Source organism: Nesoenas mayeri, assembly GCF_963082525.1.
Source record: "Nesoenas mayeri genome assembly, chromosome: 8".
NCBI classification, from domain to species: domain Eukaryota; kingdom Metazoa; phylum Chordata; class Aves; order Columbiformes; family Columbidae; genus Nesoenas; species Nesoenas mayeri.
Window position 1 is genome coordinate 33,855,498 of NC_137554.1, and position 17,537 is coordinate 33,873,034.

The 17,537-nt window shown below is 44.6% G+C and overlaps 1 protein-coding gene across 1 annotated transcript in view; it reads right to left on the reverse strand.

Annotated features, from left to right (window-relative positions):
- The window catches only part of TRABD2B (TraB domain containing 2B), a gene marked incomplete at its 3' end in the record, with an annotated part of 282,246 nt that overhangs the window by 20,836 nt on the left and 243,873 nt on the right, over nt 1–17,537 (reverse strand). The gene's annotated exons all lie outside the window — the stretch shown is intronic.

Genomic DNA, 17,537 nt, shown 5'->3' on the forward strand with positions numbered 1-17,537 from the left:
CAAAGCCACCTTGAAACAACACTGCCAGAGCTCCTGCTTGACGTGCCACCACCTCTTACATCTGATTGGAACTATGCAGAAAAAGGCCTTTTATTGTTTTAATCTTCCAGAGTTTCACTAATTTTAGAAAATAGTTAATACAAACTCTCTGCTCTGATACACGGCCATGTGAACTTACATTTGAGAGCCAAGATATCGGAAACAAATATCTAATAAACCGATACCGATATAAAGTGATATTCCCCCCGCCACCCCAAACTTCAGTAGAAGTTCCTGTTTGGTCTTAATTGAAAGAGATGAACTTTTTCTGTCTCTGGGATGGCCCAATGACTTGTAGGTGCAGAAAATGGAAGAGAATTAATAGGCAATATAAAGCTGTGGTCTGTGAAACTATTTCTATTACATGGATACTACGACTCTTAAGACAGAAACAATTAAAGCCACGTGAAAAGTTTTGCCTCCTGAGTGAAACCAGTAAGACGTTTTAATGAAAAAGTAATAAAAATCCAAAACTTCGCTGGTGACAATGTACAAAATCTGCTGCAAGTGAAACCACATGTTTCATTTATGGAACATTTTGTTCTCTTCCAAAAAAGTCACATCTACTACTAATGGCAGCTTTTATTTTTCTCTTTGATTTTTTTGAAGTCCATTACAATACCAGACAAGAAGGTCTATTCTAACATCTCTATTCCCAGTGCACCATGTTTCACCCAAAGGTCCTTCCAATAGCTACTGAGAATTAATCGTTGCTACTATGAGACTCGCTGGCAAAAACTACAGTAACTTTGTCACTCATAGCCAACGTTAATGAAATTCTTCAAAGATAATATGACAGGTACAGAAAAGAAACGCACTTGTTTAAATGAATTCTAAAGTTCTCTAAGGTTGCTTTCATTAGTAAAAGGCACAAGAAAATCCCTCTTTTTCCAAGCACTCGCAGTCTGAGTGAGTCCTTTTCAAACTCATTCATTCTCACTCCGCGCTCTATTCTACATCACAGATAGATCTACTGGTTCTGGAGTTTTGCCCCCATTAATGCTTTATTCCACATTGAAGATGAATTTTCATCAGTGCAGGAGCCTCCTGTGCGAGATCTTGGTGCTCTCCAAAGCCTTCAAGACTTCTGAGGCTGTGACAGAGGCCCATGGCTGAAGCAAAGCCAACTCCAGACTCATGTGAAAGGAAAGGCTCTCACAGGTTTGCATCAGCTGGGTCCCTCAGACCACAGCAGACAGTTCTTAAATTTCTAACCAGCCACGATGGTGGGTCAGTGATGTATCAATGTGCAAATGCAGCCTGGAAGACAACACAGTGCAAACTTGGATAGGATGGGTTAGGCAGGTAGGAAGGACCTGAACCAAGCATCTACAACCACCATGTGGACAACTGCAATGGAAACACAAGCTGTTGATGCTGCTCAAAGACAGCTCATTCTGGCACTGCTCTGGATACCTCTGTGTGAATTCACCAGGTCTTCCTGCAACTCAGTCGTCATATGCAGACTTAAGAGAAGACCACTACCCTGGCCACAAGGCTGCAGTGGGTATAAACGTGCTAAGGTGGGAAGAGCATGGAGCAGACACAAGAGCCCAAAGTAGACAAACAACGTGCTCATCGCAGCTGGAACTGAGCTATTGCTGGGATTTCTGTTTCCGTTGACTTTCTTCTCCTTGCCACCAAAACTACACCTCATGTTCTGATCTGTCAGTAACTCCCTGAGACGCTCAAGGTAGGAGCAGCCCCCACATCAGCCCACATCTGCCAGCTCAAGGCTGGGGCCACCGTTTGGTTCCTTGAATGGTCTTAGAGACATCTGAACACATACTTTCCACCTTTTAACACCTACTGTTTTGTTAACATGTTTACCTTGCTCTGAGCTCCTAGTAAACTAGAACCAGTAGAGAGGTGCTTTTATGGGTTGAGCTTTTAGAAACCACTTAAGACGACTGGCAGCTCACTTCTTATTAAAATTAATGAGTTTGGGCATCAAAATCCCAGTGGTGGCTTTGAAAGCTTCTAGCTTAATTGTTTCCACTACCATCACATGAGCCACAGGTTGTAAACTCGATATATCAGAACATTCTTTGGGAAGAGAATAAATAAACACTGAAGAAACGTTAAAACGTTGTAACCTAAAGAGGGTTATAAACCAACCACTTGTACTGCTGAGTTGACATAGGGGGAACAGCTCCACTGTGGCAACTGCATTTTACATTTGGTCGATACTTGTTCCATTATTCCTGTGCTACTAATAATTACTCCAAGATCTAGGAGGGGCTGTTGAAGGCTGTATGTTGATGCACACTTGCTTCTTTCAAAAACATGTATTTTGTTGGGTTGTTTTTTTGTAAACTGATTAAATCTAGAGGCTTAGCTGTTTTCAAATCTGATCATCATCCTATAGACATTCAACTAGAAGTAAAACCAAAGCTTTTAATCCCACAGAATACGGATATTTAATCCAAATACATTGTAAGAATATTTAAGGATTTTAATTCAAAGTAAGGCAGCCTTCCTATCAGAAGATAATTTTCCCATTGATTTCAGTAAAAATTCTATTAATACAAAGGGATTCAGTTTATTAATATTCTGAATCTGCTTCCCTTTCATGAAAAAAGAAGACAAAAACTTCCCATCTGCAATAGGATACCTGGGCAATACATCTCCCCATTGCCTGAAGCTTTACTGTTAGACTCAACTGATCATTTAATGGAGTATTTCGTGCCTTTCCTTTGGTCTGGGTCTCAATGCACTCTGTTAGCACAGCTGCACTGCATGAAACCATGGGGATATCCTACACTTCTTTTCCCACTCCTTCAATAGTGCTGAGACAGCTTTTCAAGATACGTGGTTATTTCTGAAGCCAGAGAAAAAGCAGGGCTAGTTTTCAGTTTGTGAGGCCACAGTGCTTCTGCTGAAGAAAGAGTGAGAAAACACCACGCAAATATCTTGGTTCACACAAAGATCGCAGAGATTTTTCATTAATAACTTGATACAACTCCAGGCTTAGAGGTTCCACCCATTTTGAAATCTATCATTCCCACACAGGGTGGTCTTTGAGAAACTAAAAGTATTTCAGGCCCTTAGGTGGGTTTTTTTTCTCATCTTTGACCTTAATTTCCTTCCCTGGGACACACGGTTCTGCAAAACAACTTCTCTAAAATAAAAGAGTCGAAATAAGAAAACTTGCGGAGTCTCAGCAAATAACCTACACGCCTTGGTTCTAAGGTACAGCAAACAGAGTGAAAACAGGAGAACAATTCTTCTTTCTAGTTACTGAAAACACTTAATCTGCAGACAAAGACCTCAATGGTTTTGTTTCAATTCTGATGAAATTTGCCATCCTTTTCTAATTCTTTTCAAGAATTAAAAGAACAAAACAAAACACACAAGTAGTTTAGGCTGAGCTGAATGCTCCTTTAGGCTGCCTCAGCATTCCTCTTTCTGCCTTGTGGTCTCTAATGTCACTCTGTGTTGGCACTGACAACAGAAAATGGACTCATCATCAGGATTTGCTGGGGTTATCGAGTGCATTTGGTCAGAAAAATGACGTTAATGTCATGAAGTCCTGTAACAGCTTATTTTCATAAGTTCCAGGCTTAAAATTGCCCAGGTCCCACTTTCGTTCAATCCCAAGCCACCTGGCAGTCCAGCTGTGCCTTCCTCCTTACCCAGGCAAGCATCTTCCTACCTCTAATGCCAGGTATCTGATTTCTACAGCTCAGAGGACTGTGACCATCTCTGGGCTTGATAACCACCTCTGTAAGGTGAATCTGAGCATCCACATTTAATTCCTGCTCTGAACAGCCCCTGCAAATAGCCCACCCTTCCCCACCGGTGAAGGCTGCATGGTGTTAACACAACACCTTGCACCACACCTCGTCCCCAACAATAGGGGTTATCCCAACTAGCAATTCATTGATAACTGTCTGAAACACAGAATCCCAGAATGTCAGGGGTTGAAGGGCCCTGGAAAGCTCATCCAGTGCAATCCCCCCATGGAGCAGGAACACCCAGATGAGGTTACACAGGAAGGTGTCCAGGCGGGTTGGAATGTCTGCACAGAAGGAGACTCCACAACCCCCTGGGCAGCCTGGGCCAGGCTCTGACACCATCACCGGGAACAAGTTTCTTCTCAAATTTAAGTGGAACCTCCTGTGTTCCAGTTTGAACCCATTACCCCTTGTCCTGTCCCTGGTTGTCACCAGCAGAGCCTGGCTCCATCCTCCTGACACTGCCCCTTTCCATATTGATCCCCAGGAATGAGTCCCCCCTCAGTGTCCTCTTGTCCAGCTCCAGAGCCCCAGCTCCCTCAGCCTTTCCTCACACGGGAGATGCTCCACTCCCTGCAGCATCTTGGTGGCTGCGCTGGACTCTCTGCAGCAGTTCCCTGTCCTGCTGGACCTGAGGGGCCACAACTGGACACAAGATTCCAGGTGTGGTCTCCCCAGGGCAGAGCAGAGGGGCAGGAGAACCTTTCTGACCTACTGACCACCCCCTTCTAACCCACCCCAGGTACCATTGGCTTCCTGGCCACAAGGGCCCAGTGCTGGCTCATGGTCACCCTGCTGTCCCCAGGACCCCCAGGTCCCTTTCCCCTACAGTGCTCTCTAATAGATCGCTCCCCAAGGGGATCATTCCCCTGAGGGGAACATCAGGCAGGGCAGACCCCACTGACGCCTCTGCCCACCGACCCTGACCGAGAGATGCTAATAACGTTTGGGGTGAGTCCCATCGAGCCCGGCTTCAGCAGGGCCAGGAGTTTGCCCTTGGCTTTAGTTCATTAGAGAGGCCATGTCTTTGCTGACCATACACATCTCCCACATAACCAAATCATTAATCTATTTTTCAGCAATTGTGTTCCCTCAGATAGGCGCAGAATTTTCTAAGAGGCGGGTTTGCCAATTTGTTATTTGCATCTCGTCTTCGTAGTGCGAGCAACGGAAAAGTTTTCTCAGAAGGCTGCCACGCTTCGCACGCGCTTCCAAGCACAGCAGCGGGGCTGCGGTTTTCTTGCTTTAATTTTCAGAACTGTCAGACAAGGAGAGATTTTGTTTCATCCAGAGGGAGGCTGCGGTGATAGCGAGGAATGTGTGATGTGGCAGCTTCACCCTCGCGCCACCGTTCTTGGGATGCACCCGGATGACAGCCAGACACTAAGTTAAGAGCGCTTATTATAGATGAATTCTCATAAATTCCAGTTTGGGTGTCTTTGTCAAGGGAGGAATTCGTCAGTCCCTCGCACACATCCTTGCTCCCCTTGCCACAGGCCACAGAGACATCTGCTTCTGGCTTTTTTTTCCCTTACGCATCCCTCGGGCACACCCACGAGATGGGCACCAGAATGTCCTGTCCCACAAAGAGTTTTATATTTTTATTCTCTTCCATGCTAGGATGAAACTCGGATTTTTAAAGCTCTTGGGAGAGCAGCAAACAGGAGGAGAACAGCAAACCAGGCAGAAATCCTAACCCAACCCAGCATAGGCTATAGGGCCCCTCACTGGAGATGTGAAGTATGGATTCAGAGCATTGTATCTCACATAGAATAGAATCATAGAATGCTAGGGATTGGAAGGGCCCTGGAAAGCTCACCCAGTGCAATCCCCCCATGGAGCAGGAACACCCAGATGAGGTTACACAGGAAGGTGTCCAGGCGGGTTGGAATGTCTGCACAGAAGGAGACTCCACAACCCCCCTGGGCAGCCTGGGCCAGGCTCTGACACCCTCACCATGAAGAAGTTTCTTCTCAAATTTAAGTGGAACCTCTCGTGTTTCAGTTTGAACCCATTACCCCTTGTCCTGTCACTGGTTGTCACCAGCAGAGCCTGGCTCCATCCTCCTGACACTGCCCCTTTCCATATTGATCCCCAGGAATGAGTCCCCCCTCAGTGTCCTCTTGTCCAGCTCCAGAGCCCCAGCTCCCTCAGCCTTTCCTCACACGGGAGATGCTCCACTCCCTGCAGCATCTTGGTGGCTGCGCTGGACTCTCTGCAGCAGTTCCCTGTCCTGCTGGAACTGAGGGGCCACAACTGGACACAATATTCCAGGTGACACCAGTGCACACCACCGTGGAGTTCATAATCATCTTTCTTTTTTACTGCAAAAGAGAGTAACTCCAAAGATGAGATGAAAGAATGAGATTCTCCCCATACCTGACTTATCTGAGCTGCTTCAGGTAAGCGCCATAAATTAACCAGGAAGAATTTGTGCTCAAGAAACAGCATCCTTGTGAAATATCTGATTATTCATTCACCTGATTGGATTAATCATAATTAAGTTATTTATGTAAGATGTAGTTGCCTTAGGCCTGTATGCTAGAGTTAAAGATTTCCATTTCTTATTTGGAAACAGAATTGTTTTTTGTTCAGAGTCGACTGCATCTCATGAGCAGTTCAATTAGGTTAAGTAAGTTAAATTAGATTACAGTCCACCCAAAACTTGGATGGTATCTGTGGACTCAGAATCCACATCAGAGTATTTCTTTGGGAAGAACCACTGTTGTTCAAGACCTCTGGCCTTAGTTTGAACAGGATTTTGGTCTTCAGTACACACACACACACACACATATATACGTATAAGCAAACCCTCAATGAAGGGAGAAGCTCGTGAGTTCAAAATATTCTCATGGATGCTGATGTTTTCCTTCGCAGTTTGAGAAACTATGAAATAAGAGGAGTAAAACTTTTGTTATCTACTCCATTTCATTAAAACTGGAGCTGATTGAGGACATGGGAGAAGAAACGCAAGCTTTCTGCAACTTGAGCAGCTGAATTTGCTGAAACATTTATAACATCCCATTTCCACATTTTCATTTGAATATTTTTATGTCAGAAAACTCAAAATGTCTCATTTCAGCACTTTCTGAACAAAGCTTTTCCTTTTTTTTTTTTAATTTTCTGTTTTCAAAGACCTAAATGCTACGAAGTGGCCTTTTTTGTCTAAAAATTGATCTCAGTGAAACAGAAAAACCCAACTAATAAATAAAAATGACAAAAAAAACCCCACCAAACAAAACCCAACCCCTGACTTCAAAAATGCCCTCAAAATGTTCCACTTCAGACTGCTCTGAACTTATTTCCCCTTCTCGACTTTTTGGTTCAATTATTGAACTGAAAAGTCCTTTGTTCACACATCCTTAGTGCAAACAGTGTAAGCTCTAGCAGATGGGCTATACCTGCAGAGGAAGGACAGGTCAACCCTCCAGTCTCCATCTCCCACATTAATAGCAAATAAGAACGTTCTCTGCTTCATCTCAGACTCTATTCCCTAAACCTTCACCATCTTACTATCACCATACCAACCCAGTGCTAAGCTATTTCTGCCTAGGTAGTTTGGTTTAAGCAAAATATTCATAACACAGCCACCTTTGCTACCTCACGGTCTTATGGAAGTTGTACTTGAAGGTCCTTGGACAGAACACCTATTCCATAGATCAAGACAGGCTCTTTTCTGCTCAAGCATCCTGGCTCAACATGAGAGCACGGAGCTATGCAGCTGTCCTGGGACATCTGGTTCGTTCTGGAAGTCTGCTTCACAGAGGCAAGGTCTTCACATTCAAATTACAGCTCCTATATCACAGAATGTTAGGGATTGGAAGGGACCTCGAAAGATCGTCCAGTCCAATCCCCATGGACATAGATATGTCCATGTACCACTGAAAGAACTGCCACATAACATTAACTGAAGCATTTTGGTGACTTCTGATAAACTTTTGAGTGCTAACTTCACAATGAATTTTCAATGTTTCTGCTTTTCCTCCCTGATTTTGGGCAGAAACAAATGCTGGTATTTTCAAGCTTTATTCCACACATTTTCTTCTGTTATTGCTTGAAAACCACTAGTAACAAGAGTAAATATATGGCTCTTTCCTTTTAATAACTTTAAATAAACACATATATATTGCTCTAATAAAGAACAATGGTGGACTTATTACTGGGCAATGTAATCTCTGCTTCCTCTTTATAAACCCTCTGATCTTTCTGTGTTTCTTCGAGGTGATGTCATATTAATTATACACAGCAGATTTTTCAGGTGCTGGAAATTAACTTCCCTCATTCAACAGGTTCTGCAAAGCATAAAATTCTTACATGGTTTGGCCCAATCCACAACACTGAAGTTTCTTCAGGTCTAACTGTGACATTTCAAAGTTTGAGCCTGGGCTTAGGTTTTGGGCCAGTTCTAATTCTATGGCATATTTACAGTGCTTTGGGCATCGTCTGGGAAACCAGACAATGGTGACCAAATGCCACCATCTCATCTCAGCAGTTACCATCTCAGACTCCAATGACTGGAAAGCAAGGGCTGAACAAATCCTTCTTGTTCCTCCAGCTGCCACCATCAAACTGGAAATACTCACCCAAACTCATCTCTCTCCTACTTCCATTTAAAGTCAATGGAGCTCCTGATGCCTATGGCTGTCTTCTTCGATCTGATCATCACCAGCTTTTGGGACACTGAGCTGCATATTCATGGATAAAGGCAGGTTTGCTAACTCAGTGTAAAACTGTTCTCATCTCAGGCGTTGCTATTCCCAAACCATTCCTGACCTCGGTTTAAGCACCAAAAAGAAAGCGAGGATGCATTTATTCCATCCAACGAGTTGTCATCAAGGCAAGGTTCAAGATTAAGAAACTAACTGACAAAAAACCTCCCGAACTGGCAGCTTAATGCTGATTTCTCAGTAGAAAGACAGGTAATACACAACTGTTACCTGCATCTGACTTGTTTGCAATTCAAACTGAATTCTGCTCCCAGATTGTCTCCCTTGGGAATCAGTTTCCCTTCTCTGCTGGATCCTCCAGAGAGAAGAAACACCTGCAGGAGTCCATATTTTCCATTACATCTTAAAAACAAACTCCGTACAGAGACATAACCGAGCAAGGTACCAAACACCTAGTTGAAGGACTAAAACGTTTTTTACTGACTTCAGGCTTAATTTAAGGTCAGATTATTCAGTGTATGCCCGGCGCTGTCTCCTGCACTCCCCTCTGATGCCCTTGAAGCTGGGCCCTGGCAGAGAAGAGATCCTGGGTGGATCGCAAATCAGTACAAGCATGACAACTTGTTTTCCTTAAGTACTCTGTTCAGCCCAGGCTCTTACGGTTGCAAGACAACAGATAATGCAGGCACATAAGCAGCTGCTGTCACTAGGAGGAGACAGACATGGAGCACTTAAACACAGCAGCAGGCAGAAGCGTGGAACCAAAGAGCCATAACAAGACCCTGCCTGCAAGAGACCCCACATCTGTTACAGCAAATCCACTTCTCGCTGTAGCTGACACTGTAAAACACCTGATCTGCTCAGCCACTGATGGCTGCCGAGCTAAAAAAAGGACCACGGAGCCAGCCTGCCTTTCTCTAAAACACTGTTATAGCCCATTGGCATTGTTTTTATCACACGGCCTGAGTGTTTCCAAGAAAAGAACAAAACAGTTGTCAGAAACCGCGTTTGGACAACACTTCGGTCTGTCCGTGGGTATTTTTACTGCACCGCAATGGACAGAGCCCTTGAAGGCAGAGGAGTTGTTCCTCCAGACTCCTCTTGCTTTAATATCTAATGCTGTTGTATCAACTCTAATGTTAATGGACTTCACATAAGGTCTCTCTACATATTAGTCTGGTTTCACCTGGATCCCCTCTCTGTATTAACTCATGCTGATTAAACTGCTTGTATCAAATACTTATTTCTGTCTGACAAATCCATCCTTCATTAAAATTCTTCATTAATGATGCACACACATTGCTCCTGAAACCTTAAGGAATAAAATAAGGTTTTATATTATCTTTTTTGGTTGTTAATTGAAACCTATGAGATTAGACCTTGAACTACAGCTTGAATATCTAGGAGGGAGGCATCTGAGGCCACAAGAAAGATTGATTTTTAATGAACTCAGGCAAATCTCGCTGAGTAGTTACAATCAACAGGGCCCAGGTTATCTCCTCTTAAAGCAGGAGAACTTGCACTGACCCCAGACCATATCTCTCCTTCATTGCAATGTCTATTATTATTATTTTTATTGGTACAACTAAGAATCCCCAAAATAAAACACACACGTTAAAGAGCTCCATCTCAGCAAGCTGACAAGTGATGGGTATGAGATGGTGACAGGGAGATACAGCCAGAGCATCATGAGGATACAACGACACAGCATCCAGCCATCCAAAAGCCTTCGCAGCCTCCCTCCCTGAACTCTGCTCCGGACCCCATCGCAAAGGGGCTTGGAGGGCTCACCGGCTCCGAGGAGTTTCCAACACAGCTGAAAATGCAGGAGAAGGAGGTTCTGGCATAAAGGCAGTGATTCCTTCCTCCTGCATCCATCTGGTCAGCACTGCCCACCAGGACAGGACTCGTGGAGGTCTTTAGGTGCCCTGCTAAGAGCCTCTGCCGAGGAAAGGGGGAGAATGATGGGTCTTTTGGAGCCATGCTGGTGCCAGTCATGTTCCAATGGAGGGAAGGGAGCGCATGTCCATGTGTGGCTAGAAGGGACTTTCAGCATCAGGCCAGCTGGCTTTCCTGACCAGAGAGATACCAAGAACCTCAGGTGCCCTTTGTGTAATCTCTGCAGATCTAATTTGTCAAGCAAAAATGATAAATTAGACTGGGGACCGGCAGTGGTTGAAACCTCCTTCACCAGGGGTGCTCTGTGAACATGAACAACAAAGAGCTCTCACCACAAGCTTGAGCAGACCCAACCTCTACATAAACTGTTTATACAAAGACAAACATACACAATATCAGCAATTAAGCCCAGCTCTCCTCCCATGAGGAGAACCCCACACGGCAGTGAGTGAAACACCACGATAACAAAACCCACTTGTCCTGCTGCTCCCCAGAGCCCAGATAAGCCTCCTCCCTCCATTGTATGCACATGTGTGTTTTATTTGTTTATTTATTTGTTTGTTTGCCTGGAAATGCTTTATCTAAGTGCCAGTTGTTTGAGAAGGTATCACAGCCTAGTATTTGTAGCACTGCCTAGATACTGAAAAGCATTTAATATCACAAGCCTAACAGACGTCAGAGACTCATCAGAACTATGCCCGGCATCTGGCAGAGGTTCTAGCAATCACGTTAGCTTCTCATCACCACTCAGAGCTAGAGCACTTTCTGTGACCAAACTAGGACTTCTCCCGAGGCGGTGCTGTAATCAGGCTCAAACTACAGAAAAGCCAATGTTCCTTTGCCAGCAGAAAGTTTTTTATCTCAAAATCACTCTTCCCTTCTTAGAATAATTTGGTAATTCAAAGTTAGCTTTTTTTAGTGTACATTATTAAAGTGAATTGTCTTCTCCATCCACAGAGGGTGCAGCATCCTACCACCCTCATGGGATCAGGTTGTCTCTGCACTGGAATACTCCCTTCACTTTTAAAGGGTCTGGAGGAGCAAGGTTTCAACTTCTATGCTTGCAAATGTCATTCAGCTTTCGCCACTGTTTATTAATCCACACTGAATAGAATTTCCTTGCTAGTTCTCCTGTAAGGACTTCACCTTTTAATAAGTGAGGACTTCTCTCTATTTCAGACCACCTTCCACTGCAAGAGTTGGATTCACAGCACAGGTCAGGGATGCTGCTTTAGCCAAAAGGGCCTACAGGGAACCCCATTTTCTACTAAGCTGCCCGCACAGCCGAGCTGAATTTATATTTGTGTCAGACACAGAAAGCCTTTGACTTCTCTTCCTTCTCTCGCAGTCTACACCAACAGTTAAGATCAATCCTGGACAGGTGATGTCTCATCTCACAGGTGTGAGATCGACAGGCAAGTACCAGGAGACACTAAGCCCAGCAGCAGAAAAAGCCCACACAAACTGCTATTGCTGGAAGCAGTAAACACCCCTATGGACTGTGCTGAGAGGAGCGGGTGAGCCCCAGGCACTGCGAAGGGGACTTGTGAGCTCCGTGTCACGCTCTGCAGGGGTAGAGATGCGTCTCACGTTTATCTGGAGCTGCCGGTACTCGCACAGCTCCCCGGGCCCCAGTGTGGCACATCAAATCCCAACAGGGGAGGGACTGCCCACTGGTTCTGAAGCACGGAAATGACCTTACAACCCTTGAGATTGTAAAGAAGGTCTGTATTTACAGCGCTGGACACACGGGAGATAACTACGCCCAAGACGTGTGTAAATTTTCAGTAGCTGTGAGCTTGGTTAAATGCAGTAAATGTTACATATTCATGAACGTTTTAGGAATGCCTATACATATTCATAACCTGTCCCCGAGAAGGCGTTTCTTATTACAATGAGTTCTAGGAAACCATTTCCATGGTCTCCACCTCCGGCTCCTCCTGGTTGCAGCTGCGCAGTGATTGTGAACCCGGGTCCTCTTCTCTGTACACTGTACCTTTGGCCTGATGTGATGAGTTGGTTAGAACTCAGACTGCTGAGTTGGTTAAAACTGGTGTATTTCCTGTCCTGCACCCAAGTTTCTGTTATCTAGTTCACCCAAGGTTTTTTATCTTTGTAAGGCATTAGCAAACTCCCGTTTCTCGCACAATAAGTTACACAAAGCTCAGCAAGGCTAGGCAAGAGTGATGCAGGCTAAGGGTTAGCTCTCTAAGTGTTAGCTCTTTATTTCTTTAAGTGTTAATTAGTTAATTGTTAATTCCATGTATCAGTTTAGGGGTTAGTAGTTTAACTAATGCTAAACTAACCGCGCTATCGTAGCTTTCCTCGGGGAGTTAAAACCCCCTTTGCGCTCCCGTTTTCCACGCGCCCATGGAGATGACTCCCCACCTCGCACCAAGACAGCGAGAAGAAATACGGCAAAGACTAAGAGACGCGGTGCTGGTGGGGCCACGTGAGCTCCGCAGACAGATCAGCGTGGGCCAGGTAGCACCACCACCTCGTGCTGTTGAAATGCTGCCCACGTAAGATGTTTTAATTAAATCCACGGTAATGATTCTCTGACTCACCTCCCTGCGATGAGACTAAGCGCTCGGGGCTGCCCCACCGGGCCTGCTGAGGCAGAGATGTTAATCCTGAACAGAAGCACGGGCCGTTCAAGCGATGCTCTTCCCTGAGCACATAATGACACTCACACACGTCTGTCTGTCCCTCTGTCTCCTCTCTTTTCCAGTAACACTTAATCTGACAGACAGTTGTAACTGAATTATCCCAAGCACCACAGAGATCACAAAAGAGTGTATAACCTTATTTATATGAAAACAAGCAGGAAGGAGTCAGGCTTTATAAGGAAAGGCTCAGGTATGAGCTCAGCCCTTTCCTAGACACCAGAACCCAATGATGAGAAAATCCATAGGACCCCTAGACCTCACTCATTGGGTCTGTTGTTCAGAGACTGACCAGGGGTTTATTGGGAAGGCAGGGGAGATAAAGGGGAAGGGAAGGGGGCCAGTGCAACCCAATAGGGAAAGAAGAAAATAAACTCAGTCTCCTGCCCCACCATCTCATTTAAAACACCTCTGGTTGCCTGTGCATTTCATTTGCTGCTTTTCACTGATTCGAGTGGGAATTGCTGACCATTCAGCAATGATTGCTATCAGTATAGATGCTTGAATACATAGAAATTACCCTAAATTCATGGCTGCTTTTGTAAAACAAACAAAAAACCACCCCTGTTAACTCTGCTTTCTTTCAAGTCAATGTCCTTTCTCCTTGAGGGGGATGTTTCTAAAATTGCTTCAGGGATTTAAAACCTCAATGCCTGCTGAACGTCAATGGACGTTGCACTTCCCAGTTTCATTTGTGACCCAAAATGTAATCTATTATACATATAAGTTTGATACACGTGCAAATTTCTCGTTTAACATTAGCAAGAAACCACATGCCTCTAAGGGAAGAAAGAGAATTCATTTCTCACAAATGCAAAACAAGGTGTGCTTTGACAAAATGGCAGCAAATAGCCAATCTGTGCATCTATTGCATCCGTTGACCGTAGGTCAGTGAGTAAAATGACACCCAACAAAACCACGTGTGTCAAAACTGGAGCCAGAGATGAAGACACAACGAGGTCCTTCAGATCTGCATCTGCCAGGATGGGAGAAGCAGAGGAAGAGCCACCCACTGATCCGGACCCAACCACCACCAGAATGATCCTGGTGTTAGGCAGCCTCGATTCTTAGCACTGCTGATTCCAGAAATCAGCTTTTTCCCTCCAAAGTTCACGCAGGGACTTCTGGATCTTCCTTGTGCTGGAATACGATGCCTCAATTCTGTGGGTGTTAGGAATAATTCCTTAAAATGACTTGAAATGCCACAAATGCAGACAACGTTACAACCAAAACCCACCACAGCAGCAGAGATTTACTGCTCTCCCTGTAGAGAACCACGTGAGTTTATTTCAGCCAGCAATGTTTTATTTGCCCTTCAGAAATGAGGAGGAGACAATACCACAAAAGTATTTGAGATCCATGTGAAGCTTTTTTAGCCACTGTGGATTGGGATTTGCATTCCAGAGGTATAATGAACACAGAGACACGAAGATGTACGCACACAACATTATTAAACCCTTGTAGATTATCCCAGTCTCGCCCAATAACTTTGCCTTTTCTTAATGATGCTTGTATGTATATGAACTATAGCCTTTCGCAAAGCTCAACGCCAACAGAAAGCAGCAGCTTTGGAGGGGCTGAACAGCAGACCAGTGTAGTCCTCTGTGTTAGAGCTCTGCACAGGCTGTATCATTTTTCTTCAATGGAGGGAGAAACTGTTTATCTGGGAAGAGTTTCACATCAAGGACAATAGGGAACTGTTTAGCTTTCCACAAATAGGCTGGTATGCAACTTCCGAGCACTCTCCAAGGAAAACTTTGGAACACTAGCTACGTATTTCCAGCAGGGATTTCATGTAAAGTAGTTAATGCCCCACATCCTTCATCCTGATTTATTCCTGCTTCACTGCGCTGCACTCACTTCAAACACAACATGGGGCTCATCTCAGGGAATATGCACTTTGATCACTGGGGACTCCACATTCGTATTGGCCATTCGAACATAAACAGGGATGTGCTGTCTCGACAGAGGTATTTCTGTGCCTGCCTTTATTTTTACAAGAGTAATTTGGAAATGTGAAGCTGAGGTCAGATAAGAGAAGATTCAAACCTAGTGGCCAGGCAGGGCACTGGATACCAAAGAGCTTGGAGCTTGTCTACAACTTGGCTGCTGAGATGCTGCAGGTTAGCAGGCGAGTTTTAGTATCCCTGATTTGACGTATGTCATAGGAGGCAGTGAAGAAAGGCTTCAGTGTGCTCTTAGCCACGAACGAGAGCATTAAATTAGGTGTCTCTTCCTCTGGAGGCTGCGACCAGCAGAGGGTGGCACCCACAGACTTGTGAGCTGGTCCCATACCCACCCACGGCAGAAAATAGGGAAACATCCCCAAGCTACTCCTTCCATCAACACTGGTCCCCTGTGCCACCAACTCTTTTCTCATTGAAGTCAACAGGAGTTATGACCACAGTGAGTGTGTATGAGGGTAATTCTTGGTGCTGATTTCCATAGCAGGACAAGTGCGGTCTGTGCAATCACCAGCCCAAAGAAGAGGTCAAGGTGGAGGCCCAAACAGATAATTCAGTTTCTGTCAGTCACTCCCTGTGTCTCAGTCTTTATCTCTAGATTTGCATGTATTAATTCTAGAACTGGAGTACTGCACTGGTGTATTTTTAGCAACCATGATTGCAGGAAATTGTCTTCATTCAGGCTGTTCTTTCATCGTACCAATTGACAGCCATTACGTCTATATCCATGTACAGCATCTGATCTGGTTTGCCTCCCTCCTGTTTCTATTCACAGGTCCATTTTTCATCCTCCTTGGAATGCAGAGCATTTGGAAGTGTAGGTGGAAAGCCAAAGTCTTTCAACACCCACTAATAGAAATTTGTTTTATTAATTAACTTTGTGGGAAGAAAGAAAAAGTAAGAGAGCTGATCCTCTGCTCTGCAACCATGAATCACTGTGCAAGAGAAGACATGTCCAATGAGACACCAGAGGCCACTTCAGACAGAGTGAGCAACTGAGTTGCTTTTTTTTTGGGAAGTCCTGAGTCAAACAGAGCAGATTAATCCCCAGGAAATGGGAAACACATTGGCATGATGTTCGCTTGCGTGGAGCACGAGCTCCAGAGAAGGGTGAACCTCCAAAGGTTCTGGATGTCAGTTGAGTTTGTGGAAGGGTTTTAAAACCTTAAAGCTTCTCTGAAGTATATCTGATCTGGAGCTGGGCGCAGGATTCACAAAACATGATTTGCTGGATGAATTAAACTCTTTACATACTTTACAGATTATATGTGAATTTACTTTGACCTCTCATAAAAATGATTCAATGGTCATGACATAAAAATGTGTTCGGGATTCTAAGTTATTCACTGTGACAAATGCTTAATATATTCAACATTCTTAATTTACTAGTCCTGTTGTAAGAACTTTCCTTTTGTTTGGCATTCCCACTCCTACTACTACTAGCACTTAACTAGGAGGAGCAGCTGATACACAGTTCCAAAGGGACACCCACACACTCATTGCAGACCCCAAGCTGGGCTGTGGTCAGTGTGAACCCACCTGGCTTGGCTGAGATACAACCAGTTGTTACAACTAAGAGCTATTTCAAACCAAAGTGGATGAGAAATGGCACAAGATCACATTGCATATGTACTTCAGGACCGACATTCTACTCGTGGGGGCAACTCAGAAAGGTGTAAGTGAATTTCACAGCTTGCCACAACAAGATCCACCCACAAGGAGCCATTTAGCCATGCCATCAGTCACAACCATGTTATTTAAACTGTGAAGAATGCCCCTGTGAACACCCCATCACCCATGAAAGACGGAAAATGTACTTGTCAGTGTATTCCTATGTAGAAATCTGTATCCCCAACTGTTTCCTTTTAAGGCACTATTCTTGAAGGAATTTTAAGTGAAAGTGTCAATGAAAAAAAGTCATTGACTCCCTTTCTTCCTGTTCCTTTTTTAGGAACTCATGCATGTTAAGGAGCTCCCTGCAAGCAAAATTACTGGCAATTACACTCATGCTGAATCAAGCTCCTCTACTGATTGCAACACAACCCACAGAGCTCTCGCTGAAGGAAAAGAAGTGAGCTCTGGAAGTGGAAAAGCTCTCTGTCCTAATGTGTGAGGTCTCTCTGCCTGACAACGTGACAGGGAAGGTAAGGGAAGCCGGAGCTGCAAGGACAATGACAGCAAACAGACCACAGCCTTCCTTAGATAAACGACATCTTTCAAATCATACAATACCACTTGATACCTTTGTGCCCCTTGAGCCGTTACAAAGTGCAGCTGCACTTCAGCACAGATAGATGTCACTTGGGATAGAGGCCATCAATCCACAGGACAAGTGCAGGCTGAATATACACACGCAAACCTCACACCATCTCACTGTTTCAATACAACACTGGAGAGAGGATGCAGCAATTCTTCCAAAGGCTTAAATAGTCTATTGACACTGACTTGAGCATGGAGTCCAAGTTCTTCAAACAGGAGGGGGACTCATCTCACAAAATGATTAGTCATCTAAAACTAGCCAGGCATCTACTGCAAGCAAGTTGTGCCGGTTGCCTGAGACACCCA